Source organism: Panthera uncia (genome assembly GCF_023721935.1).
Source record: "Panthera uncia isolate 11264 chromosome B3 unlocalized genomic scaffold, Puncia_PCG_1.0 HiC_scaffold_1, whole genome shotgun sequence".
Lineage (NCBI taxonomy): Eukaryota > Metazoa > Chordata > Mammalia > Carnivora > Felidae > Panthera > Panthera uncia.
The window spans coordinates 3949375-3973854 of record NW_026057582.1 but is presented as its reverse complement, the minus strand read 5'-3'; the positions used below and the strand labels follow the sequence as shown (position 1 = coordinate 3973854).

The window sequence follows — 24480 nt, the reverse complement described above, 5'->3', positions numbered from 1 at the left end:
ACATAAATAAAGATGAAAGTGATGAAGCATTGTCCAATTATAAAAATCTGTGATTATGCAAGAAATACTATTAACATACTCTGAAGTTCAATTAGAAGTAAGTGGTACATGATTCTTCTTACATGTATGGCTAAGGATGTCATGGACAGTAGAAGTCATAGGCAAATGTTCAGCTTCTGGCTCAGTGGTAAAATCAAAGTTGTTCATTTTCTTACGAGAAAAAATATTTAGACCAAATTAATAACTGAACAATAACTGGTTAAATAAGAGATTAAAAGTAAGAGAGAGAGAATGTCTTGACTCGTTTTATTATATGCTCTACTTTATATGCCTCAGGACAGACCATTGGACCTGCTTTAAGGATTCTCACCTGATCAAGAGCCCTTGGGTTGCATTTCTGTACTGGGGAGACAGGAGACCCATGTGAGTAATACTCAGAGTTCTCATCTTGTTTCTGGTATTTTGTTTAAGGGTAATCATTGTATTAATACAAAGTATGAAATATCATCAAAGAAAGCCACCTGTGTCTCAGTGACAACTATAGGATTAAAACGAAGCAATACATTGATTAAAGTGTTTATGAAAAACAAGACACTTGATGAGAGAGATATTGATGTGTGCATGATTGTATGCATATCGTGCATAAGAGTTCCATCTTGGAGTTTTGTGAATCATATAGTTTTAAATGGTAATTAGTGAATTAATGAATTAATCAATAGACAATGTAGAAATGGATGAAGAGAAAGTAGTCTTCTCTGGATCAGTGATGATAACTGCCAGTGTATGAGTCACGGGTGATAAACGATACGTGTCTGGAACTCTGAGGTCCAACACAAAAGAGATGTGGTGTCTCTCTTCATGAATTTCCATTCTTTATTATAATTAGGTCAATGAAATATCAATGAGGAAATATATAAAGAATAAAGTGAATTGTAAAAACACTGTCCAATTTTCAAAATATGTAAGGAGACAGGAAATACCATTAATATAATTTGAAGGCACTGAAGTTTAAACAGAAGTGAATTGTATATGACTGTCACCTCTTTGGATAGGATGATATAGACAGAACAAATTATAGACAGTTGTTTTTTTTTAAATTTTTTAATGTTTATTTATTTTTGAGAGAGAGAGAGAGACAGAGCATGAGCAGGGGAGGGGCAGAGAGAGACGGAGACACAGAATCCAAAGCAGGCTCCAGGCTCTGAGCTGTCAGCACAGAGCCGGATGCGGGCCTCGAACCCACACACCACAAGATCATGATCAAGCTGAAGTCAGACGCTGAATTAACTGAGCCACCCAGGTGCCCATAGACAGTTTTTATATTCTGGGTCAGTGGGAAGTTTGAGGCAGTTCATTTTTATAAAAGACAATGAAATAAATACACTGTAATAATGATTTCCTAAATGCCTATGTGATAGATGTAGAGCAAAGAGCAGTGGAAAAATGTCTCTTTTTTTATCGTCTGCTCTGCTCCGTACCCCCCCAGAATGGACACACTCAGGCTGATTGTAACGTCCTTCCAAGGTCATGAACCCTTAGGTTGTGTCTATGTTGTAGAAGCATACAGACCAATGTGAGTAAGACTCAAAGCTTTTGTCTTGGTTTGCTTAAGGCTATTCAGTATATTATTTATAAGTATTAAACATCATCAAAGAAGGCAAAAATAACAATTAATTGCTTACTTAATGTTAACGTTTATTTATTTTTGAGTGAGAAAGAGCACAAGGGGAATGTAGGGGCAGAGAGAGAGGGAGACACGGAATCTGAAGCAGGCTCTAGGCTCTGAGCTGTCAGCACAGAGTCTGACGCGGGCGGGGCTCGAACCCATGAACTGTAAGATCATGACCTCAGTGGAAGTCAAATGCTTGACCACCTAAGACACTCAGGTGCCCCAGGAATTTATTTATTAATTAATGAAGTTACTATCAGATTGATAAGAAGCATTTTGTTTCCTAATCCATAAATGTAACACTGAGGTCAGTTAATGAGAGTTAGTCTCTGTAATACTGTAGAGATAGATGTTAGGAATGTTGAAGGAATATATTCTTATATTTTTAATTCATGTGCATTTTTTGCTTAATGGCTTAATGAATAAATGTTTATGAGAATGGAAAGAAAGAGGGCCAGCCTTAGATCAACGATGACAGCTGGTGGCATATGAGTCATATCTGATGACTGCTCTGTGTTTGGAACTCAGATCTGATAGAAAAGTAATCTGGTCTGTTTCTCATGCGTATAAGGATCCTATATACAGATGTCGGGAATATATAAGGATTTTGTTGTCAGTCTTTGTGTTCATGAATTTTAATAATTAATAAAGTTATTAATGGTAGAATAAACAAATGAATAAATGAATAAAGGTGAAGAGGTTGAAGTATTGTTCTTTGGTAGATATATAGCAAGGGAGGGGCCCCTGGGTGGCTCAGTCGGTTAAGTGTCCAACTTCAACTCAGGTCATGATCTCATAGTTCATGGGTTCGAGCCCTACATCAGGCTCTGTGCTGACAGCTCAGAGCCTGGAGCCTGCTTTGGATTCTGTGTCTCCCTCTCTTTCTCTCTCTCTCTGTCCCTACCCTGCTCACACTGTCGCTTTCAAAAATAAATAAACATTAATATAGGGAAAAGTATTAATATACATTAGAATACATATAAAAGGACCAAGTGTATTATGTCTTTGACTACGGTTGATATAAACAATAAAATGCAGTAGTCAGTTATTGTCTGAATTAGTTCCAGATTTGAAGTTTATTTTTAAGGTAAAAATAAGTAAATATTTCCATAAGTTAATAAATACTTAAATGATTATGTGAGTGAGTATAGGGGTCAGTGGAGAGAAAGTCTAAGCCTTTTCATCACCTTCTCTGGTTGTCTTCAGAATAGATGCTTGAGCTGATTCATTGTCCACTGCGGTCAAGATTATCACGTGACGTTGCTCTTGTGTTAGGAACAAGGAGAGTAATGGTCAAAAATTTCGTTTTGGTTTGGGTCATTTGTTTGTGTTTGTGGTATTATTCAAACATGATAAAAATAATAAAAAGGCTCGCCATGGCTAACTGATAAATACGATATAAAACATGGTGTTCGTTAATTTAATACGTAGCATTGAGATTGATTAATGAGAGAAATATAACCTATGTTGGCAACAATCCCATATTAGGATTTAAGGGTGTTCCAGCATTTTATGCTTCAGTTTTTGCAAATTATACCCATTTTAATATTTTCAAAGAATTAATGATTTAATCACTGCCAATGTAGAAAGGAAGGAAGCAAAAGTGGGCCTCTGACGGGCCAGTGATGGCGACTGGCAGTGGATGAGTGATGGGCGATGAGAAATATGTATCTGGATATCTGAGGGCCAACGTAAGAAATCATCCACTCCTTCTGTTCTATTGGATCCTGTAGGTAGATGTTAGGAACATACGAAGATCATGTTCTTATTTTGAGTTTGTAGATTTGGGTTTGTCATTATTGGTAGATTCATGATAGAGACGTTACCGAAATATACATAATAGGTAAAAGAGAGAGAGAGAGAGAGAGAAGGATTATTCAACTATGAACTATGTATATATGATGAGGCAAGAAGTATTAATAAAATTGGAAATACATATGTTCATTAAGAAGTAAGTGGAAAAACGGTGTTATCTCCTTAGCTCAGAGTTACATAGACAAGTAAGGGTCTAGTCTTTCTGAGCCGGTGTCAAGTTTGAGGTTGTTCCTTTTATTAAGAGAAAAATCTATTCATGGCATGAAATATTTATAAAGACCTAAATGAGTGAGTAAATGAGATGTGAGACACGGGGGTCAATGGAGAGACAAGGCCTTAAGTTTCTTTTTTTTAACCATTAACTGTGCTTTGTACTTCTCAGAATGGACACACCTGAGCTGACTAAGCATTGTTTCGTGGTGGCGAGCTCGTGATTGCGTCTGTGTGTTGGAAGCACAGAGACCAATGTGAGTCAAGTTCTTGTCTCAGTTTCAGCTATGTTTTTTTTCAATATATGAAATTTATTGTCAAATTGGTTTCCATACAACACCCAGTGCTCATCCCAAAAGGTGCCCTCCTCAATACCCATCACCCACCCTGCCCTCCCTCCCACCCCCCATCAACCCTCAGTTTGTTCTCAGTTTTTAACAGTCTCTTATGCTTTGGCTCTCTCCCACTCTAACCTCTTTTTTTTTTTTTCTTCCCCTCCCCCATGGGTTTCTGTTATGTTTCTCAGGATCCACATAAGAGTGAAACCATATGGTATCTGTCTTTCTCTGTATGGCTTATTTCACTTAGCATCACACTCTCCAGTTCCATCCACGTTGCTACAAAAGGCCATATTTCATTTTTTCTCATTGCCACATAGTATTCCATTGTGTATATAAACCACAATTTCTTTATCCATTCATCAGTTGATGGACATTTAGGCTCTTTCCTTAATTTGGCTATTGTTGAGAGTGCTGCTATAAACATTGGGGTACAAGTGCCCCTATGAGTTTTTTTTTTTTTAAAGGCTGGTCAGTGTGCCATATAGAGTCAAAAGTAGCGAACCATACCTAGTGATAATATTGAATTCATATGAAGCATTATGTTAACGATTACATGCAGGAAATTTAAGGTAATTAATGAAAGATATATTGATGAGAGAATGATTCTATATACAAATGAGGAGTATTGTCACTCATGAGTTTTCTGACTAATAGGATTTTAAATTATTGTTAATGAATTTGTGAGTTGGTCCATGAACAATGTAGAGCTGAATGAAGGAAAAAAGGGACAAGATTGGATCGATGATGGCCACTGGTGGCGTATGTTATGAGTCGTTTGCGATGAATACGTTTCTGGAACTCTGACGTCCAACACAATAGAAATGTAGTCTGTTCCCATTGTTTGATGGGATCTTCTACACAGATGTCAGAAATATATGAGGATCTTGTTTTTAGTTGTGTTCACGCATTTTTATACTACTACTATATTTGGATAAATGATTTGTAAGTAAATCTCATCTATAATCCTGTTTTTGGTCTTTTATGTTCATACATTCTATTTTGTAATTGGGCCAATGACATAATAAATAAATAAATGAATAAACAAACAAATAAATAAATAAGAAGTGGGTGAAATACCATCTAATTACAAAAATACGTGGTTAAATAAGAAAGGCTATCAATATATTTTGAAAACAAATGCCTATTAGGGAATATATGGCATAGTGGTGTCATTCTTTGAGTAGCAGTCAGTGTTCATGCTATCAGCTGCAAGATTGATTTGGTTTATTTTCCTAAGAAAAATAAAATATACATTATCCCAACTTAATGCTTATTAATGACTGAGTGAATGAAATGTGGAACGCAGGGGGACCAGTGATCATAAATTCTCAATGTTTTTATCGTCTGCTCTGTCTTGTACTCCTTAGAATGGTCCCACTTGGCTGGTTTAGCCATTCCACCATAGTCATGAGCTCTGTGCTTGCATCTATGTGTTAAGAGCACAGAGAACAATGGAATAGTCAAAATTCTTTGCTTGGTTTTGTGGTCTTTTAAAAAAGGTTTTCATTGCATGACTAGACGTGTGATATAAAGTCAGTGCTCACAACCGTAGTCAGATAGTAAATTTGAGGCTTATGTGAAGCATTATATTAATTAGTCTATAAAGGAAACATTTTGGTTAATTAGTGAAAGATATCGTCAGTAGGAAATAATTCTAAAGGCAAAAGTTAGAGATATTTAAGGATCTCGTTTCAAGTTTTTGTGGTCTCTAAGCGATTATTTTCTTGTTATTAGTTAACAAGATATATAATAAAAGATATATAAAAAAGATATATAATTTGATGAATTAATCAATAAAAACATGTCGACAGCGATGATGAGGACCAAGCATGAGGCAATGGTGATGCCTGCTCATGTATGAGCCTGGAACTCTGGGGCGAACGTGAAAATTAATTAGTCTGTTTTTCCTTTTGGAATCCCTTCGGTGAAGGAATGTCTGGAATGTACAAAGATCGTATTCTCATATAGTTATTTTGTGGGCATAGATTTGTCGTTAGTAACAGAATAATGGCGGGACTATTGAAAAGCAACTATGTAAGGACAGAAGAGGGTGAAGCCTTCTCTACCTATTAGAGTTTGTGGTGAGGCAGGAGATGTTAGTAGTCACCACTGAAAACAGCGACGCCCGTTAAGAGATACATAGACAAAGGTCCCACCTCTTTGAGGCCACATATACTCTGATAAGGAAGAGTGAATTTTATTCTTTTTGGTAGTGAAATTGAGTGTTTCCTTGTGTAAGATAAGAATATATACATATTGAAAAAAACAAATGCTGAATATATGAAATGTGGAGTGCAAGGATCAATGGCAGTTAGGTCTCAATTTTTTCTGTCACTTGCTCTGCTTTGTGGTCCTCAGAATGGATAGCCCCGAGCTGATTAAAGCATCTTCCATGGCCATGATCTCCTGGTTGCCTCTAACGTGAGTAATAGTTAAAATCCTTTTCTCATTTCCCGGTGTTTTTGTAAAGGTGATTCACTTTATTGTTAGGATGTGTGAAAGACAATTTAAAATGGCAGCCGTATCTCAGTGATAAATATGGAACATATGAAACATTGATTAATCCATGTGTAGAAAACTGAGGGTAATCAATAAAAGAGATACATTGATGTGGGTTAGGGGATACAGAGCCTCTCCTATCGTATTGGTTATCATAGCATTTAGAAACTACTAAAGAGGTCATGTTTTGATCAATCAATAAAAGAAATGGATGAAGAAAAAGAGGGACAACATTGGATCGATGATGACCACTGGTGGCGTATGAGCCTTATGCGATGAATACCTGTCTGGAGGAACTCTGAGGTCCAACACAAGAGATGTGGTCCTTCTCTTCATGCATTTTCATTGTTTGCATTGGATGATCGAAATGCAATTACAATGACAATTGGATGATCGAAACATCCGTGTGGAAATACATATTTCAAAAAGCTGAATTGTAGAAGGCTTGTTCAATTTAAAAAATATGTGGGAGGCAAGAAATACTATTAATATATTTTGAAACACTGAGGTCCAAAGAGAAATAAATGGTACATGAATGTAAGCTCTTTGGAGAACAAATTATAACAATGTTTATGTTCTGGGTCAGTGGGAAGTTCAAAGTAGTTCGTTTTCTTAAGAGGAAAATGAAATAGACTCCAAATAATGATTGCCTAAATGCCTGCCTAAATGAAAGATGTAAATCAAGGGTAAATGGAAGAATGTCTCATTTTTCATCATCTGCTCTGCTCCGTACTCCTCAGAATGGATGCACTCAAGCTGATCGTAACATTCCTCCAAGGTCGTGAGCCCTCAGGTTGCATCTATGTTGTAGGAGCATGGAGAACACGTGAGTAATAGAGTTCTTGTCTTGGGTTTGAGTGGCTCGTTTAAGGTTATTTACTGTATTCTTCAAAATATCCAAAAGTGTTATTGAAAAATTTATCAAAGAAGATAAAATATGCCAATGTTTTATACACACACACACACACACACACACACACATACACACACATATGTGTGTGTGTATATATATATATAAAACATTAGGTTATATATATATATGTATATTAGTCTCTGTAGAATACACACACACACACACACACACACACATTACCACAGAGACTAATCTGTTTTACTAGCTGACCTTAGTGTTACATTTATAGATTGGTCAACATAACGCTTCATATCAACCTAATGTTTATATATATATATATAACCTAATGTTTTATATATATATATATATAAGATTACATTGACTAATGCATAAATTTAATTTAGGATTATTAATGAAACAGGCATATTGATGCGAAAATGACTCTAGATACATATTCGGGATATCAATGTCTTCTTGGGGTTTTGTGAATCACAGTTTTAAAATTATAGTGAGTGAATTCATTAGTCAATAAACAATGGAGAAATAAAGAAGAGGGGAGGTACAGTATTGGATCCCTGATGACTACTGGTGGCGCAGGAGTCCTACATGGTGAATGCGTGTCTGCAACTCTGAAGGTCCAGCAGAAAGAGGATTTGCTTCATTGCCCCTGTTGGAAATGATCCTGTAGACAGGTGTCAGGAATGTTCAAGGATCTCGGTTTTGTTTTCATGTTCATGCGTTTTTGTTTCTATTTTTATAATTGGATCGATGAAATAATAAATATGAAAGTAAATATAAAGGGGGTGAAATATTGTCCAATTATAAAAAATACGGGTTTAGGCAAGAAATGCTATTGATTTTATAGACAAATGGTTTCTATAGAAGGAGGCCGAGGTCAATACAAATCATTACAAAGATCCTACTTCGGAATTGATTTCATAGATGTAGATATGTTATTAATGGAATGACGATAGAAGCGTTAAGTAAGTATAAATAAAAATTAAAGAAAAATAGGGTGAAACCTTGCCTAACTGGACATATGTGGTGAGGTAAAAAATATTAATAAACCCGCAGACATTGATGCCCATGAAAAATAAGTAGATCACGGTGTATCACCTCTTTGTTTAAGAATCCTACAGGCATTGATTTGTAAGAGTCAGTTGTGTTGTTCTGGGTCAGTCTTAAGGTTAAGTTTTCATTATGTTGGGATAGATATATGATACATAATAAAATATAAATCATATATAAAACAATGAAATGTATTGTCAGTCTCAAGGTTAAGTTTTTCATTACGTTAGGACAGATATATAATATATGCTATATGATATATAATATATAATAAAATATAGATCTTATACATAAAAATAAAATGTATTTAGTTTTTATAAATACATAAATACATAAAACACAAAATAAGTAAAAATATATTTTATTTTTTCATATATTTTATTTTATGTATTTATATATTTATATTATACCTTATATATGTAACATATATAACCATATTGAAAATATTTTTAACCATATTTGAAAATATTTAACAATTTATGCATTCTATATATTTATATAGTTATGTATGTTATTATTTATATACATCTTAGTATATATTTATGTATAATATAGAAAATTTTATTTACATTTAAAATATATATTTTATTCATTTACTTATTTATTTTTATTTTTATTTTTATTTATTTTTTTTTTATTTATTATTATTTTTTTAATATATGAAATTTACTGTCAAATTGGTTTCCATACAACACCCAGTGCTCATCCCAAAAGGTGCCCTCCTCAATACCCATCACCCACCCTGCCCTCCCTCCCACCCCCCATCAACCCTCAGTTTGTTCTCAGTTTTTAACAGTCTCTTATGCTTTGGCTCTCTCCCACTCTAACCTCTTTTTTTTTTTTTCTTCTTTCCTTCCCCTCCCCCATGGGTTTCTGTTATGTTTCTCAGGATCCACATAAGAGTGAAACCATATGGTATCTGTCTTTCTCTGTATGGCTTATTTCACTTAGCATCACACTCTCCAGTTCCATCCATGTTGCTACAAAAGGCCATATTTCATTTTTTCTCATTGCCACGTAGTATTCCATTGTGTATATAAACCACAATTTCTTTATCCATTCATCAGTTGATTTTGAGAGAGAGAGCACACTTGTGTGGAGGACACACGCGCGCACACACACACACACACACACACACACACACAAGCGGAGGAAGGGCAGAGAGAGAGGGAGACACAGAATCCAAAGCAGGCTCCAAGCTCTGAGCTGTCAGCACAGAGCCCGACATGGCGCTTGAACTCATGAACTGTGAGATCATGACCTGAGCTGAAGTTGGATGCTTAACCAATTGAGCCACCCAGGAGCCCCTAAAATATATATTTTATATATAATGATAAAAATTAAATATCTAAATCCTGAGTCTAGGAAATTAATAGCAAGTATCAATGGCAGTTCAATCTCAATTTTTTTCATCACTTGTTCTGCTCTGTTCTCAGAATGGGTGCATTTGGGCTAATTTCATATCTTCATGGGCACAAGCTCTGTAGTTGCCTCTGTATAGTTGGGGGATGCAGAGTCATGTGAGTTACAGTTGAAGTTATTTTCTTGGTTACGTGGGTTTTTTTTCAAAGGTAATTCACTGTCCTGTTTAAAAGGACAAAATATAATTAAAGAAGGCAGTGTATTTCAGTGATAAGTATGGGCTATATGAAAATTATATTAATTAACCCACCTGTGGAAAACTGAGGATAATTAATGAAAGAGATACACTGATGTGGGAATAATCTATGTACAGATTAGGAATATAATAATTCTCTTTGGGGTTTGGTGAATCACAGTGTTTAGAAATTGTTAGTAGTGAATGAATAATTTAATCATTAGGCAAATAGAAATGATTGAAGGCAATGAGGGAGAATATTGGATCGATGATGACCACTGGTGGCATATGAGTCATTCATGATAAATGCGTGTCTGGAACTCTGAGGTCCAACAGAAGAAATTTAGTCCATTCCCGTATTTTGAAGGGGTCCTCTAGACACATGTCAGGAATATACAAGGATCTCATTTTTGGTCTTACCGTTCATGCATTTTCATGCTATTATTATAATTGGATAAATGAGAGAATCTATAAATAAATCTATCAATTAATATGAATGGAGTGATGCGTTGTCCAATTATAAAAATATGTGATTATGCAAGAAATACTGTTAATGCACCGTGAAAACCCTGGGGCTCATTTGAAGTAAATGGTACATGACCTTTCCCGGAATGACTAATGATGCCATAGATAGCAGAAGTCATAGACAATGTTCAGATTCTGGGTCAGTGGTAAAATCACACTTGTTTGTTTTCTGAAGAGAAAAAAGTATTTATACCAAATTAATGCTGGCCTAAGTGCTTTACTAAATGAAAAGTGAAAAGCAACAATCACTGGAGAAAATGTCTCACGCGTTTTTATCCTCTGCCCTGCCCCGTACTCCTCAGAACAGACACATTGTGCCAGATTTAAGGATTCTTCCCTGATCACGAGCTCTATCTAGGGTTGCAGCTCTGTTACGGGAGTCTGGAGACCAATGTGAGTAATCATCAAAGTTCTTATCTTTGTTCCTCGGTTTTGTTCGAGGATATTCATTGTATTGGTAAAAGGTATGAAATATAATCAAAGCATGTGAACTGTATCCTAGTAACGATTACGGGATTAGTATGAAGCATTACTTTGATTAATACAGACGTGAGAAGCTGATGATAGTTAATGACAGAGATCTTTTGTTGTGAGAATGATTCTAGTCACATAAGAGGGATAGCAAGGCCTTGTTTTTAATACTACAGTTTCAAAATTATAATTAGTGAATTACTGAATTAATCAATAAACAATATAGAACTAAATGGAGAGACAGTGGTGTTCCTTGGATCAGTGATGATAACTGCCAGGGTAGGAGTCACGCGTGATGAAAGACGTGTGTGTGGAACCCCGAGGTCCAACAGAAAAGAAATGTGAGTGTTTTCCGTGCAAAGGGTTCCTCGCTTTATTGTTATCTGCTCTGATCTGTACTCCTCAGAATGGACCCACTTGAGCCGATGTAAGCCTCTTCCGAGGCATGCGGTCTCCAGTTGCATCCATGTTGTTAGGAACATTGGAGACCAGTGTGAGTAATGTCAATGCTTGAGCTTAGGTGGTTTCTTTAAGGGTATTCCCTGTGTTATTCCAAATATTAAATACAGTCAAAGAAGGCAAAATCCACCAGTGTTAAATACCAGATTGATATGGCACATTAAGTTGATGAATCCACTAATGTAAATCTTGAGGTCAGCTTTTGAAACAAAGAGTTAGTCTCTGGAAAAGTTTGGAGAGATAAAGGCTGTTAAGGGATCTTGTATTTATGTGTTTTTAATTCTGTGTACTTATGAATTTTGTGAAGCCGTAAGCAAATGTTTATGAGAATAACAAGAAAGAGGCCTAATCGTGAACGGTGATGGTGAATGGTGGTGGATGAGTCACGGACAATGAATACTACATGTCTGGATTCCGAGGTCCAGCATAATACGTAGTGTATTCTGTTTATTTAATCCTATAGACAGATGTTAGGTTTATGTCCAATATAGGAACTTGGCTGATAGATAGCCTTTGATTTATTATTGTTAATGGACAAATTGTAGGACTATGAAAGAAATACAAATAATAAATAAGAAAGGGTGAAGCATTGTTCAACTATGAACATATGTGGGCAGGCATGAGATATTATTAACACAATTGAAAACACTGAAACTCATTAAGGAATAGATGGATTAGGAGTGTCACCTGTTTGACCAAGGATCATGTTGACACAGGTAGTTAAGAGTCAGTTTTTTGTTGTGGAGCTATTTCAAGTTTGCTGCTGTTTATTTTGTTAAGATGAAAGTATTTACACAAGGAATCATTATAAATTCCTAAGTGAGTGGGTAAAAAAATGTGGAAATATAGGATCAATGGGAATAAAAATGTAACTTTTTTTTTTTAATCAGTTATGCTTTGTTCTTCTCAGAACGGACACACTTGACCTGATTCAAGTAGCACGACCCGGTGGCAGAGGGACCGTTGTGCGTAAGAGTCGGAGTTCTTGTCTGGCTTTCAGTGATTTTTTTTTTTTGCAGGGTGTTCACTGTGTTTTTGAAAAGTGCCATATTGAATAAAGATGGTCAGCTGTAGCCCTGCTATATATATATATATATATATATATATATATATATAAACGTTGAAATGATATGAAATGTAAAAACATAGGATATTTAAAGAAAGCGATATATAGACATGGAAAAATTTCTATGTACAGAATAGGGACTTCAGGGCTGTCTTTGGTGATAACTGGGTTTCAAAATAATTAGTGAATTAATGAATTAGCCAATAAACACTGTAGAAATGAACAAATAGGGACAACACTGGATCAATGATGACCACTGATGGCATATGAGTCATCCATGATGAATATGTGTCTGGAACTCTGAGGTCCCACACAGATGGATTCTGGTCCATTGCCCCTGTTTCGAGTGATCCTATAGACACATGTCAGGAATACACAAGCAACTTCTCTTGGCCTTTACATTCATGCGCTTCTATTTTTTTTTAATATATTTAAAAAAATTTTTTTAACATTTATTTTATTTTTGAGACAGAGCATGAATGGGGGGGAGGGGCAGAGAGAGAGGGAGACACAGAATCGGAACCAGGCTCCAGGCTCTGAGCCATCAGCCCAGAGCCCGACGCGGGGCTCGAACTCACGGACCGTGAGATCGTGACCTGAGCTGAAGTCGGACGCTTAACCGACTGAGCCACCCAGGCGCCCCCATGCACTTCTATTTTTATAATTAGTTCAATTAAATCATCAATGAGCATATATATAAATAACGATGAAGGTAGTGGAACTTTGCCCAATTAATGAAATGTGTGGCTTGGCAAGAAATGCTATTACTACATATAGAAAACAAAGATCTTTTATGAAAGGTACATACACATCTATTTTGTGACAATTATATATTTGTATGTAATAGTTTCCTGTCAGGGACAAGATCAATATTGTTCATTCACTTCAGAAAAAATATAAAATATACATTATCCCAAATCACTACCTGCCTACATGACTGAATGAAAGATGGACACGGGGATGAATGAACACAAGGTCTCCATCTTTTATCATCATCTGCTTTGTCTTGTGCACCTTAGAATGGTCCCACTCGGCTGATTTAGACATTCCTCCATAGTCACGAGTCCTATGGATGCATCTGTGTGTGAAGAGCACAGAACAAAACGTGAGTAATCGTCAGAATTCTTTTCTTGGTTTTGTGGTTTAAAAAAAATGTCTTCACATTATTAAAAAGTGTGAAATATGATCAGTAATTTCCAAACCTGTTAAAAAGAAAAATGATATTAATAGGAAGCAGTATATTAATTTGGAAATTTTGAGGGCATTGAGGAAATATATGTCTGCGTGAAGCAATTCTATACACAGATATTAGAGATATTCAAGGGTCTAGTTTCAAATTTTTGACCTCCTAGGTACTCATCATTATTATTATTATTATTATTATTTTAATGTTTAGTTTATTTTTGAGAGAGAGAGAGAGACAGAGCACGAGCAGGGGAGGGGCAGAGAGAGAGGGAGACACAGAATCCGAAGCAGGCTCCAGGCTGTGAGCCGTTGGCAAAGAGCCTGATGTGGGGCTCAAACCCACGAGCCGTGAGATCATGACCTGAGCTGAAGTCGGAGGCTCAACCGACTGAGCCACCCAGGCGCCCCCTTATTTTATTATTAATAGTGAATTGAATTAATAAAAACACGTAGACATGATTGAAGATAATCAGGGATATACCTGGATAAATGATAACATGTGGAGGCATAGGAGTCTTGGGTGATGAACCCTCCTCGTCCGGAACTCTGAGGTCCAGCACAGAAGAAATCTAGTCCTTTCTCCCCATTTGAAGTGATCCTCTAGAGAGCTGTCAGGCATATGCGAGGATCATGTTCCTGGCCTTTGTGTACATGAATATTTAAAAGTATTATTATAAAAAATAAATGGTGGAAATATAGAGACCATACTGGTGGATGCCAGAGGGGAGGGGGCCAAGGGAAGGGGTTGAGGGTAAAGGGGAGAGGGAGGTACAGGCTTCCAGTTATGGAATGAGTGAGTCCCAGGAGGTACGGTGTAGGGAACACAGGCAACGTACACAGTATTGTAATAGCGTTGGATGGTGACTGGTGGTATCTCCCATTGTGGTGAGCACAGTGTTACATATATAGAGTTGTAGAGAGTTATCGAATCACTACGTTGTATACTTGAAACTAAAGTAACATTGCGTGTCAACTGTACTTCAGTAGAAAAAAAAATCGATAGTAGGATAAATGAAAATGTAAATGAGCAAATATAAAGAGGGTTGAATACGATTTACGGTTAAAATATATAATAAGGAAATATGACTGGAATGGAAAATAAAATGATCAAATATGTATACGTCTTGAGCGAGAACGACAAGACAGTGTTAATAGTTAGAGTCAGTTAGAACTTTGAGATTGAATTTATTAAGAGAAAAATAAATATTACCACAAATTAATACATGCCCAAGGGACTATGCAAACAAATCGTGGAACCTATGAATCAATGGAGAGAAAGTCTCGACATTTTAGTCTGCTTGGACTGGATGCTGGAAGCGATTTCAGCATGTGCAGTCATCAAAATAGTCATGGTGCCTCTGTGTAAGGAAAGAGACCAAAGTGAGCAATGGCCAACGTTGTCATCTTGGATTTGGTCATTTGTTTAAGGGTCTTTATGGTATTATTAAAAATTATTAAATTAATTTAAAAGTTTATGATGACCTATGATAAATAAGATATAAAACATTATGTTGATTTATGACGTACAGGAATGAGGTCTATTAATGAAAGAAGTATAGTCTGTGGGAAATGATTCTGTAAACTGATGTTAGGGACATTCAAGAATCTGTTCTTGTGTTTTTATGCCAGGTATTATTTTTATTATCATAAACAAATTCATAATTTAATTGATCCAAATGTAGACATGAACAGAGAAAAATAGACTCAGGCAGGGATCAGCGAGGATGGCTGGAAGCATAGGAGTCAAGGATGATGAAAATATGTGTCTGGAACCCTGAGGTCTCATGTGGGACATAATCACTCTCCTTCTTCTGCTGAAATTGGCTCTATGAAGAGATGTCAGGAATACACAAAGATTGTATTCTTGTACTGATTTCATAGACTTAGATTCGTTATTATTAATGGAATAATGATAGAACTATTAAAGAATATAAGTGGAGAATGTGAAGCACGGTCCAGTTATGAATATATGTGGTGAGACAAAAGGTATCATTAATCATTTTAAAACCACTGATAATCATTAAGAAATTAATGGACCAAATGGCTAAAGATCCTATAGACACTGATGAGGAAGAGTGAGTTTTGTTTTTCTGGGTCAATATTTAGATTGAGTTTCTCCTTTGTAAAGATAAAAATACACATTAAGAAGAAGTAATAAATACCTAATTAATAAAACTCAGAAAGCAAGGATCAATGGTGATTAGGTCTCATTTTTTTTTTTTTTTTACCATTACTCTGTTCTGTATTCCTCAGAACGACGCACTTGAGCTGAGTTAGCATCTTCCATGGCCAAGAGCTCTATGGTTGCCTCTCTATAATAGGACAGAAATTAATGTGAGTGACGGTTGAGGTTATTTTCTTGGTTTCAGTATTCTACTTTAAGGTTATTTGTATAAAGGTGCAAAGAATTTTTAAAGAACGCAAGTATACAATTGCGTAAGTATGGGATACAGTTACAGTAATAAATATGGGATATAGTTAACATTATTTTGATAGATGTATATAAGAAAAACAGGTAATAATGAGAAACATGGATGTGAGAATAGTTCTATATATAGACTACGGACACAAAGACTCTTCTTGGGTTTTTATGAATGATAGCATTTAAAATTGTTATTAGTGAAATAATTCTATAATCAATAAACCCATAGAAATGAATGAAGAAAATAAGGGACAATATTGGATCGATGATGACCAGTGATGGCGTATGAGTCATATATGATGAATACGTGTCTGGAACTCTGAGGTCCCATATGAAAGAAATCTAGTTCAGTACCTCTATTTGAATTGACCCTTCAAACTGGACATCAGGAATGTACAAAGAAAAATCGCATCATTATGATTTGGAATTGACAGCCAATGGACCATTTTGTCAAGTGTGTTTTGTCTCTGATGCAAAGGTGGTAATAGAACATTATAAGTTACAGCCAGTTGTTGTGTGAGTCACTTCCACATTTGACATTTGATTTATTAAGAAGAAATATATTAACATAGTAAATACCTGAACGACTACATAAATGAATGGTATAATCTATGAATCAATGGATAAACATCTTGATTTTTTGTCATCTGCTCTGCTCTTTGCTCTCAGAATGGACACACTTGAGCTGATTTAAGGATTAACCCACAGTCATCATGTTTATGTTGGCATCTCCCTGTTAGGAGCATGGAGATCAATGTGAATCATAGTCAAAATTCTTCTCTTGGTTTAAGCAGTACAGAGAAGGCCAACCATGCCAATGTGCAGTATTGGATTGATATGAAACATTAAAATGGTTAATCCCTAAAGAAACAAACACTAAGTTCAGTTAATCAAAAGGATTTAGTCTATTTATATATGATATTATTGAGAAATGTTAGGGATATTGAAGGAGCTTCTTTTTTGGTGTGATTTATGCATATTTCTTTATTAATGAATTAGTCAGTAAAGAAGCGCAGATGAGAGTGGACAGAAAGACAGCCAATCATGGACCAGTGATGATGACTGCTGGTGTCTGACTCATGGAAGATGAATAATGAGTGCGGAACACTGAGGGCCAACCCAAAAGGAACCTAGTCTATTCCCCGTATTTCCAGTCATACTATAGGCAGAGGTCTAGAGGCAGGACTATAATCTTTTTCTTGGTCTTTGTGTTCATGAATTATAAAACTATAACTACGAAAGAATCAATGGCAGAATAAATTAGCAAATGTATAAATGAATAAAGGTGAAGAGGATGAAGCATTGTTCTTTACTAAAATATATAGTCAGGGAAATGAATATTAATATTCACTGGAATGGATAATAAATGGGCCAAGTGTATTACATATTTGAGTACTTGTGACATGGATGGTGATAGGTAGTAGGGTATCACCCCGAGTCAGTTGTGAGTTTGAGATTTGTTGTATTGAGAGGAAAAAAATATTACCACAAATTAATAAATGCTTAAATGACTAAGGACATGAAAGATGAAAATTGTGGGTCAGTGGGGACAGTGTCTCATTTTGTAAAAATCATTGTGTCTTCTTGGTACTCTTCAGAATGGACGCACTGATCTGATTTTAGCTTCTGCTGTGCTTAAAATTGTGTTGTCTCTGTCAGGAGAGAGAACAAAGTGAGTAACAGTCAAAGATCTTAGCTTGGTTTTAATCATTTGTTTAAGAGTGTTTCCGGCATTGTTAAAAAGCATTAAACATCATAAAAAAGTTATCCAAGGCACAATAATAGATTTAATAGGAAACATTCTTACTGTTGATTAATCAAAGAAATGGAAAAAATATGGTGTATATGGGAAAGGATTCTATAGAACAGCGTTAAGGATATTCAAGGATCTCGTGCTCATGTTTTCTTGAATAATGTCTCTGAATTAATGATTTAATTGAGGACAAATGTAAAACAAATGAAGAGAGTGAGGATCTAGAATGGACCAGTAATGATGACTGGTGGTGTACCTCGTCTGTTTCCTGTTTGAAATGATCCATTGGACAGATGTCAAGAATATACAGATACCAGGTTCTTATTTTAGATTCACAAATTTCGATTTACTATTACTAATGAATCAATGGTAGAACCATTAAACAAATATAAATATATAAGTAAAGAAGAGGATGAAGTGATTTTCAATTATAAACATATGTAATGAGGCAAAAAATATTATTAATAAAAATTGAAAACACTGATGTTCATAAAGAAATAGATGGATTAAGAACGTTGTTTCTCATTTAAGATCATGTTGGGGCGCCTGGGTGGCTCAGTCGGTTGAGCAACCGACTTCGGCTCAGGTCATGATCTCACGGTTTGTGAGTTCGAGCCCCGCGTCGGGCCCTGTGCTGAAAGCTCAGAGCCTGGAGCCTGCTTCCGATTCTGTATCCCCCTCTCTCTCTGCCCCTCCCGCACTCATGCTCTGTCTCTCTCTGTCTCGGAGATAAATAAACATAAAAAATAATTTAAAAAAAAAGATCATGTAGACACTGTTTAGTAGGAGTCAATTTTCTTGTTCTCAATCATATCCAAGGTTGAGATGATTCCTCTTGTTAAGAGAAAAAACATATTTATGAAAAATTAATAAATGTACCAATGAGTAACTGAAATGCAGAACTCAAGGGTCAGTAGAGATAAGATCTGTTTTGGTTTTTGTTCTTTTGTTGTTAACTAATCACCTGTTCTGCTCTGTACTCCTCAGAATGGACACACCTGAGCCGATTTAACATCTTTCATAGTCCCGAGCTCTATGGTTGCATATGTGTGTTAGGAGCATGGAGACCAGTGTGAGTAATAGTCAAAGTTTCTTGGTTTGGGTGGTTTGTTTAAGAGTAGTCACCATATTATTAAGAAAACCGTATAGTAGACTGTAGAGTAGTTGTAAGTGTGATATTGAGGTGGTGCCTTATATTGATTGTTGCACGTACATAAAACTGAGGTTAATTACTGAAAGAGATTGATGTAAGAATGATTTTCTATACAGCGTTGGGACATAAAAACCCTTCTTGGGTTTGTGTGAATCGTAATGATTAGAAACTATTATTAGTGAAGTAATGCCTAGTGAATAAATAGAAATAAATGAAGAAAAAGAGGGGCAATAACGGATCGATGATGACCACTGGTGGCGTATGAGTCATATGTGATGAATACATGTCTGGAACTCTGAGGTCCAATAGAAGAGACATCTAGTCCGTTCCCTTTGTTGAAAAGGATTCTACACGCAGATGTCAGGAATACACAAAGATTTTTTTTTTTTTTTGGTGGGGGGGGGGTCTCTGCTCATGGTTTTTCATTCCATTATTTTAACTGGATAAGTGAGTTGAAAAAAAAAAGAGAGAAAGAAAGAAGTAAAGAAAGATAAATGAAGTGAAGCAGTGTCTAATTATAAAACTACGTGATCAAACAAGAAATGCTTATTAATATATCTTGAAAACCCTGAAGTCCAATGAGAAATGAGGTGCCTATGACTGTTACCTCTTGGGTAGGGATAATATAGACAGTACAGATTATAGACAATGTTTATGTTCTGGGTCTGTGGCGAGCTCAAAAGTGGTTTCTTAAGAGAAAATGAAAGAAATATACTTTGAATTAATGATCGCATAAATGACCGTCTGAACTAAAGATGAAAAGCAAACATTAATGGAGAGAAGGTATAATTTTTGTATCACCTGTTCTGATCTGTACTCCTCAGAATGGACTCGCTTGAACTGGTGGAAGCATCTTCCATGGTCCTGAGCTCCTGGTTGCATCTATTTATTAGGAGCATAGAGACCAGTGTGAGTAATAAAGTTCTTGTCTTGGTTTGGGTTTTTTGTTTGTTTGTTTGTTTGTTTGTTGAAGAGTGTTCGCTGTGTAACAAAGTTGGAAATAAAATCAGATAAGGCCACCTGTAGCCTAGTGATAAACCCAGGATAGATGGGAAGCATTATATCGATGGATGCATATATGAAAAACTGAAGATATTAATGAAAGACATATACTGATATATGAGAATGATTCTATATACAGATTAAGGATACTAGAGCTCTTTCTCAGTGTTTTGGGAGTCATGGTGTTTAAAAGTACAATCAGTGAGTTAATGAATTCATCAATAATTATTGTAGAAATGAAAAGAGGACGTGGGCTAATCTTGGATCGATGATGACGACCAGTGGCATATGAGTCATATACATGAATATTACGTGTCTGGAACTCTGAGGTCCAACACAAAAGAAATATGGTCCATTTTCTCTTTTTGAAATAATTCTATAAACAGATGTCAGGAGTATGCAAGGATTTTGTCTTGATCTTTGTGTTCATGCATTTGCAAACTATTATCATAACCGGACCAAAAGAAAACACATAAAAAATGTATACAGATGAATAAGGTTAAGCATTATCCAATTATAAAAAAATGTATGGTAAGGCAAGAAATATTGTTGATATATGTTCAAAACACTGATATTCACTAGGAAATAAATGGCATAAGGGTGTTACATTTTAAGGGTGGTACAGGTGCTGTTACTGATAGTCAGGGTTCTGTGTCAGTGACAAGACTGATATTGTTTGCTTAAGGGAAGGTAAAATGTTATCCCAAATAACTGCCCAAATGATTGGCTAAATAAAAATTCAAGAACCAACGCAGATAATGTCTCAACCTATTTTATTACCGCCTCTGCTCTGCACTCCTTAGAATGAATACCCTCAAGCTGATGTAAGCATCTTCCACGGCCATGAACTCCATAGTTACATCTCTGCATTACGAGCATGGAGATCAATGTAAGTCGTAGTCAAGGTTGTTGTCTTGGTTTCAGTCTTTTTTTTTTAAGGCATTCAGGCATTCACTGTATGATTTTAAAAATACGAAGTATAATTTTGGAAGATTAACCATGACCCCGATATAAATAAGGGGTTGCTATGAAGCATTGTTTTGGTTAATCCTTCTATGCAACACTGAAATAAACCAATGAAAGAGATGTATTTCCGTGAGTAATAATTCTATAGACAGATATTTAAGGATCGTACTGTCATGTTTTATGACTTCAGGTATTTATTATTATTAGTGGCTTGATGAATTAATAAAATTCGTGTAGACACAAATTACAATGAGGGCCAAGTCTGGATCAATGATGACTACTGGTGGCGGTATGAGTCATGGATGATGACTATTCCATGTCTGGAACTCTGAGGTCCAACACTAATACAACAGAAATCTAGTTTATACTATTCTATACTATGTGAGAGATATGTAAGAATCTTTTGCTTCTAATTTTATGGCTCATGGATTATGATTATATCAATATAAAAGAGTCAATGGAGGGCTCAGTCAAGATGTTTAAATGATTAACCATGAAAGAGTGAGGTGTATTCCAAAGTATGAGAAGACGTAGTAAGGAAAGCAATACTATCAATATAGTCTGGAATGGATAATAAAGAGAAGAGTAAGCAAAAACACCGTAAATGAGGAAATATGAAATGCCTGAGGGAATGAAAGCAGAATACAAAGGACCAATGGATAGAAGATCTCAAACTTGATTTTCTACTTGCTCTTACACTCCTCAGAATGGGCACGGCCATGCCAATTTTGGCATTCTGTCATGGCCCCGAACTCGGTGGTGTCTTTGGAGAACGGAGACCCTTGTGTGTGAGTAACAGTCGAACTTTTTGTCTTGGTTTGGGCAATTTTTAAGAGTGGTCAATGCATTTTTAAGAAGTAGGAGATAGAATCAAAGGCCAAACATGACCCAGTAATAAACATGGGACTGGTACAAAACATTATGTTGAGATGTCCACATGTGAAACACAGAGACCGATTTCAGAAACAGATCTAACGTCTGTGGGAAATGATTTCATAGATAGCTATTAGGGATATCAAGGCTCTTATTCTGGGTTTTTTGGATTCATGTATATTTCTTCATGAGTAAGTAGTGAATTGATGAATAAGGCAATAGACAAAATATAAAGGAAAAGAATTCACAAGCTTGGGCCATTGATGGTTCCTGGTGGCGTAAGAGTCAAGGATGACGAATGGTACATGTCTGGACCCCTGTATGGAAGGTGTTGAATCAATACATTGTACACCTGAAACTAATATTACACTATATGTTAATTAATCGGAATTGAGATAAAAACTTAAAAAATAAAATAGTTCATATTCATTTCCCCCTTTTTTTCCATCTACTTTCTACTTTACGGAATGGATACACTCAAGCCGATAATCATTCTGTAATGATCAGGACCTTGATGGTTCAATGTGAGTAATACTCCAAATTCAATGGGGGTTGTCTGTATAGGGTATTCAGAGTTGTCTGCGTGATTGAAAAGTATGGAATATAACTTGTGGGGATGAGCCCTGGGTGTTATATGTAGGGGAAGATCGCTGGAATTTACTCCTGAAATCATTATTGCCCTATACGCTAACTAACATGGATGTAAATAAATAAATAAATAAATAAATAGTATGGAATATAATCAAAGAAAGCCACATGAGGACCAGCGATGAGATTGTGTCACAAACCAAGGTTCATGATATATCTGATTTAGCACAACACATCCTTTTAAAAAAGGAGTTCTAATCTTTTAGTTCTGAAGGTATGGGACCCAGAGTAAACTGCCTGCCACTCCTAGTTGTTTTTCTTTTTTTAGTTTACTTATTTATTTTGAGAGAGAGAGAGAGAGAGTCAGAGAGACAGAATCCCAAACAGGCTCTGCACTGACAGGACATGGGGTTTGAACTCACAAACCGTGAGATCATGACCTGAGCAGAATATCAAGAGTCGGACGCTTAACCAACTGAGCCACCCAGGCGGCCCAAAATAAATGTAAATAACTTCTAGAAAGTCGTGCGTAGGCCAGTAATGTGAATATGTTATGAACCACAGTTTGGATAATTAATCCAAATTAGCGCAAATGAAGGACAAGTAAAAAACTTTGCTTTTTTCATTCATTTCAAAACTCAAAGTCTCATTTTATGTTTGTTCCACTGATTTTTTTTATTTATTTAGTCCCACTGATGATTTAAACATTTCCCTCTTGATAAAGATCTAGGCTGATACTCATTTTGAGAGTCAATATTCTAGTTGTTGAGCAGGATGTTGGGTTCATGGTTGGCCTCTGTAATGCCTAACAATGGTTCCGTGTAATCTCTAAAAGTTAAATGCTGAAGGATTGCACCTGCACCAAGGATGTGAATGGAATGCATCTGAATAAAAATTATGATCAATCATTTTTTGAACCACTGAGGTCCACTCACAAAGCGAACTCGTGTAGGACTTTTGGGGAGTGGTCTCAGGAAAGGTCAAGAATCTAGTTGAGAAAGGTTCATGGATTTGACTTTATATTGTTAGTGAATAAATGAATGTATCAATAAGCAAATATACTCAAAGGTAAAGAAAATTAGGTCAAAACATGGACCAATTTAGAGGATATGTTATAAAACGGGAAATATTCTGTATTCAGTTCTGAAACACTTTGGTCAAGTAAGAAAAAAAAACAACATAGATTAAGGTTGTTACCACTTTGTGTAAGAAGCCGCTAGGTAGAGGGAGTTTATGAGTCGAGGTTCTGCTGTCTATTTGCAGTGGGTTTCTATGTGTTTGTTTCGTGAAGGAAAAAAAAGTTGAAATTAAAGAAATGGCTAACTGAATGAGTGAGTGCCAAGAATGAACCAATGATGACTATATTTTATTCTTTATTACATCTGCTTTGTGCCGAGAATGGCCACACATTGGCTGCTTTTGTCATTACACTTAATGGTGAGGATCCTGACTGTTACTGATGTGGCCAAAGAAAGCGTAGATTAGGGTAAGTAGCAAATTAAGTTTTTATTCTTGGCTTGGTCTTTTTGTTCATGGATGATGACATTATTTTCAAAAAGAATAAATGGCTTCATGCAACCATAACATGAAATCAAAGAAGACCTTGTATGGACTGATGATAAGAATTTGTCCTGACAAGGTCGTGCTTTATTCATTTTGCAAAAATCAAAAAACAAAAACAAAAACAGATTTCCATTCAAAAAATAGATTGCTCCCTCTCAGCTTAAGAAGATTATAGACACCTTCTAGTCATAGTCAAAGGTCTTGTCCTTGGATTGGTTGTGTTTTCCTTGTTTATTTTATTTTATTTTATTTTTATTTTATTTCATTTCATTTCATTTATTTTATTTCATTTTATTTATTTTATTTTATTTTATTTTATTTTATTTTATTTTATTTCATTTTATTTTATTTTTATTTCATTTCATTTCATTTATTTTATTTTATTTCATTATATTTTATTTT

The 24480-nt window shown here is 35.6% G+C and overlaps 2 long non-coding RNA genes and 17 other non-coding genes across 19 annotated transcripts; all 19 read left to right on the top strand.

The window, feature by feature from the left end:
• The first annotated feature begins 213 nt into the window (after nucleotides 1-213).
• LOC125909167 (uncharacterized) lies at nucleotides 214-7482 on the top strand. Its single transcript, XR_007453586.1, has 3 exons — nucleotides 214-423; nucleotides 3867-3951; nucleotides 6394-7482. It is a non-coding gene; the product is annotated as an uncharacterized LOC125909167 (long non-coding RNA).
• Nucleotides 757-831, top strand: LOC125910577 (small nucleolar RNA SNORD113/SNORD114 family). Its single transcript, XR_007454075.1, has one exon. It is a non-coding gene; the product is annotated as a small nucleolar RNA SNORD113/SNORD114 family (small nucleolar RNA).
• On the top strand, nucleotides 2131-2203 carry LOC125910580 (small nucleolar RNA SNORD113/SNORD114 family). The gene has a single exon (XR_007454077.1). It is a non-coding gene; the product is annotated as a small nucleolar RNA SNORD113/SNORD114 family (small nucleolar RNA).
• On the top strand, nucleotides 3285-3359 carry LOC125910598 (small nucleolar RNA SNORD113/SNORD114 family). The gene has a single exon (XR_007454096.1). It is a non-coding gene; the product is annotated as a small nucleolar RNA SNORD113/SNORD114 family (small nucleolar RNA).
• Nucleotides 4770-4846, top strand: LOC125910583 (small nucleolar RNA SNORD113/SNORD114 family). Its single transcript, XR_007454080.1, has one exon. It is a non-coding gene; the product is annotated as a small nucleolar RNA SNORD113/SNORD114 family (small nucleolar RNA).
• On the top strand, nucleotides 6769-6843 carry LOC125910576 (small nucleolar RNA SNORD113/SNORD114 family). Its single transcript, XR_007454074.1, has one exon. It is a non-coding gene; the product is annotated as a small nucleolar RNA SNORD113/SNORD114 family (small nucleolar RNA).
• A 473-nt stretch (nucleotides 7483-7955) lies between the features above and the next one.
• On the top strand, nucleotides 7956-8028 carry LOC125910582 (small nucleolar RNA SNORD113/SNORD114 family). The gene has a single exon (XR_007454078.1). It is a non-coding gene; the product is annotated as a small nucleolar RNA SNORD113/SNORD114 family (small nucleolar RNA).
• A 2285-nt stretch (nucleotides 8029-10313) lies between these two features.
• LOC125910560 (small nucleolar RNA SNORD113/SNORD114 family) lies at nucleotides 10314-10385 on the top strand. The gene has a single exon (XR_007454059.1). It is a non-coding gene; the product is annotated as a small nucleolar RNA SNORD113/SNORD114 family (small nucleolar RNA).
• A 917-nt stretch (nucleotides 10386-11302) lies between these two features.
• LOC125910595 (small nucleolar RNA SNORD113/SNORD114 family) lies at nucleotides 11303-11377 on the top strand. Its single transcript, XR_007454093.1, has one exon. It is a non-coding gene; the product is annotated as a small nucleolar RNA SNORD113/SNORD114 family (small nucleolar RNA).
• A 481-nt stretch (nucleotides 11378-11858) lies between these two features.
• LOC125910601 (small nucleolar RNA SNORD113/SNORD114 family) lies at nucleotides 11859-11932 on the top strand. Its single transcript, XR_007454099.1, has one exon. It is a non-coding gene; the product is annotated as a small nucleolar RNA SNORD113/SNORD114 family (small nucleolar RNA).
• Nucleotides 11933-12812: 880 nt separating this feature from the next.
• On the top strand, nucleotides 12813-12884 carry LOC125910559 (small nucleolar RNA SNORD113/SNORD114 family). The gene has a single exon (XR_007454058.1). It is a non-coding gene; the product is annotated as a small nucleolar RNA SNORD113/SNORD114 family (small nucleolar RNA).
• A 1356-nt stretch (nucleotides 12885-14240) lies between these two features.
• On the top strand, nucleotides 14241-14315 carry LOC125910586 (small nucleolar RNA SNORD113/SNORD114 family). Its single transcript, XR_007454082.1, has one exon. It is a non-coding gene; the product is annotated as a small nucleolar RNA SNORD113/SNORD114 family (small nucleolar RNA).
• Nucleotides 14316-15469: 1154 nt separating this feature from the next.
• Nucleotides 15470-15543, top strand: LOC125910600 (small nucleolar RNA SNORD113/SNORD114 family). Its single transcript, XR_007454098.1, has one exon. It is a non-coding gene; the product is annotated as a small nucleolar RNA SNORD113/SNORD114 family (small nucleolar RNA).
• Nucleotides 15544-16438: 895 nt separating this feature from the next.
• LOC125910564 (small nucleolar RNA SNORD113/SNORD114 family) lies at nucleotides 16439-16510 on the top strand. Its single transcript, XR_007454063.1, has one exon. It is a non-coding gene; the product is annotated as a small nucleolar RNA SNORD113/SNORD114 family (small nucleolar RNA).
• Nucleotides 16511-16512: 2 nt separating this feature from the next.
• Nucleotides 16513-24320, top strand: LOC125909166 (uncharacterized). Its single transcript, XR_007453585.1, has 3 exons — nucleotides 16513-19995; nucleotides 20892-20977; nucleotides 21761-24320. It is a non-coding gene; the product is annotated as an uncharacterized LOC125909166 (long non-coding RNA).
• LOC125910593 (small nucleolar RNA SNORD113/SNORD114 family) lies at nucleotides 17226-17298 on the top strand. Its single transcript, XR_007454091.1, has one exon. It is a non-coding gene; the product is annotated as a small nucleolar RNA SNORD113/SNORD114 family (small nucleolar RNA).
• Nucleotides 19321-19392, top strand: LOC125910556 (small nucleolar RNA SNORD113/SNORD114 family). The gene has a single exon (XR_007454055.1). It is a non-coding gene; the product is annotated as a small nucleolar RNA SNORD113/SNORD114 family (small nucleolar RNA).
• On the top strand, nucleotides 20350-20423 carry LOC125910570 (small nucleolar RNA SNORD113/SNORD114 family). Its single transcript, XR_007454069.1, has one exon. It is a non-coding gene; the product is annotated as a small nucleolar RNA SNORD113/SNORD114 family (small nucleolar RNA).
• Nucleotides 21318-21393, top strand: LOC125910555 (small nucleolar RNA SNORD113/SNORD114 family). The gene has a single exon (XR_007454054.1). It is a non-coding gene; the product is annotated as a small nucleolar RNA SNORD113/SNORD114 family (small nucleolar RNA).
• Nucleotides 24321-24480: the final 160 nt, after the last annotated feature.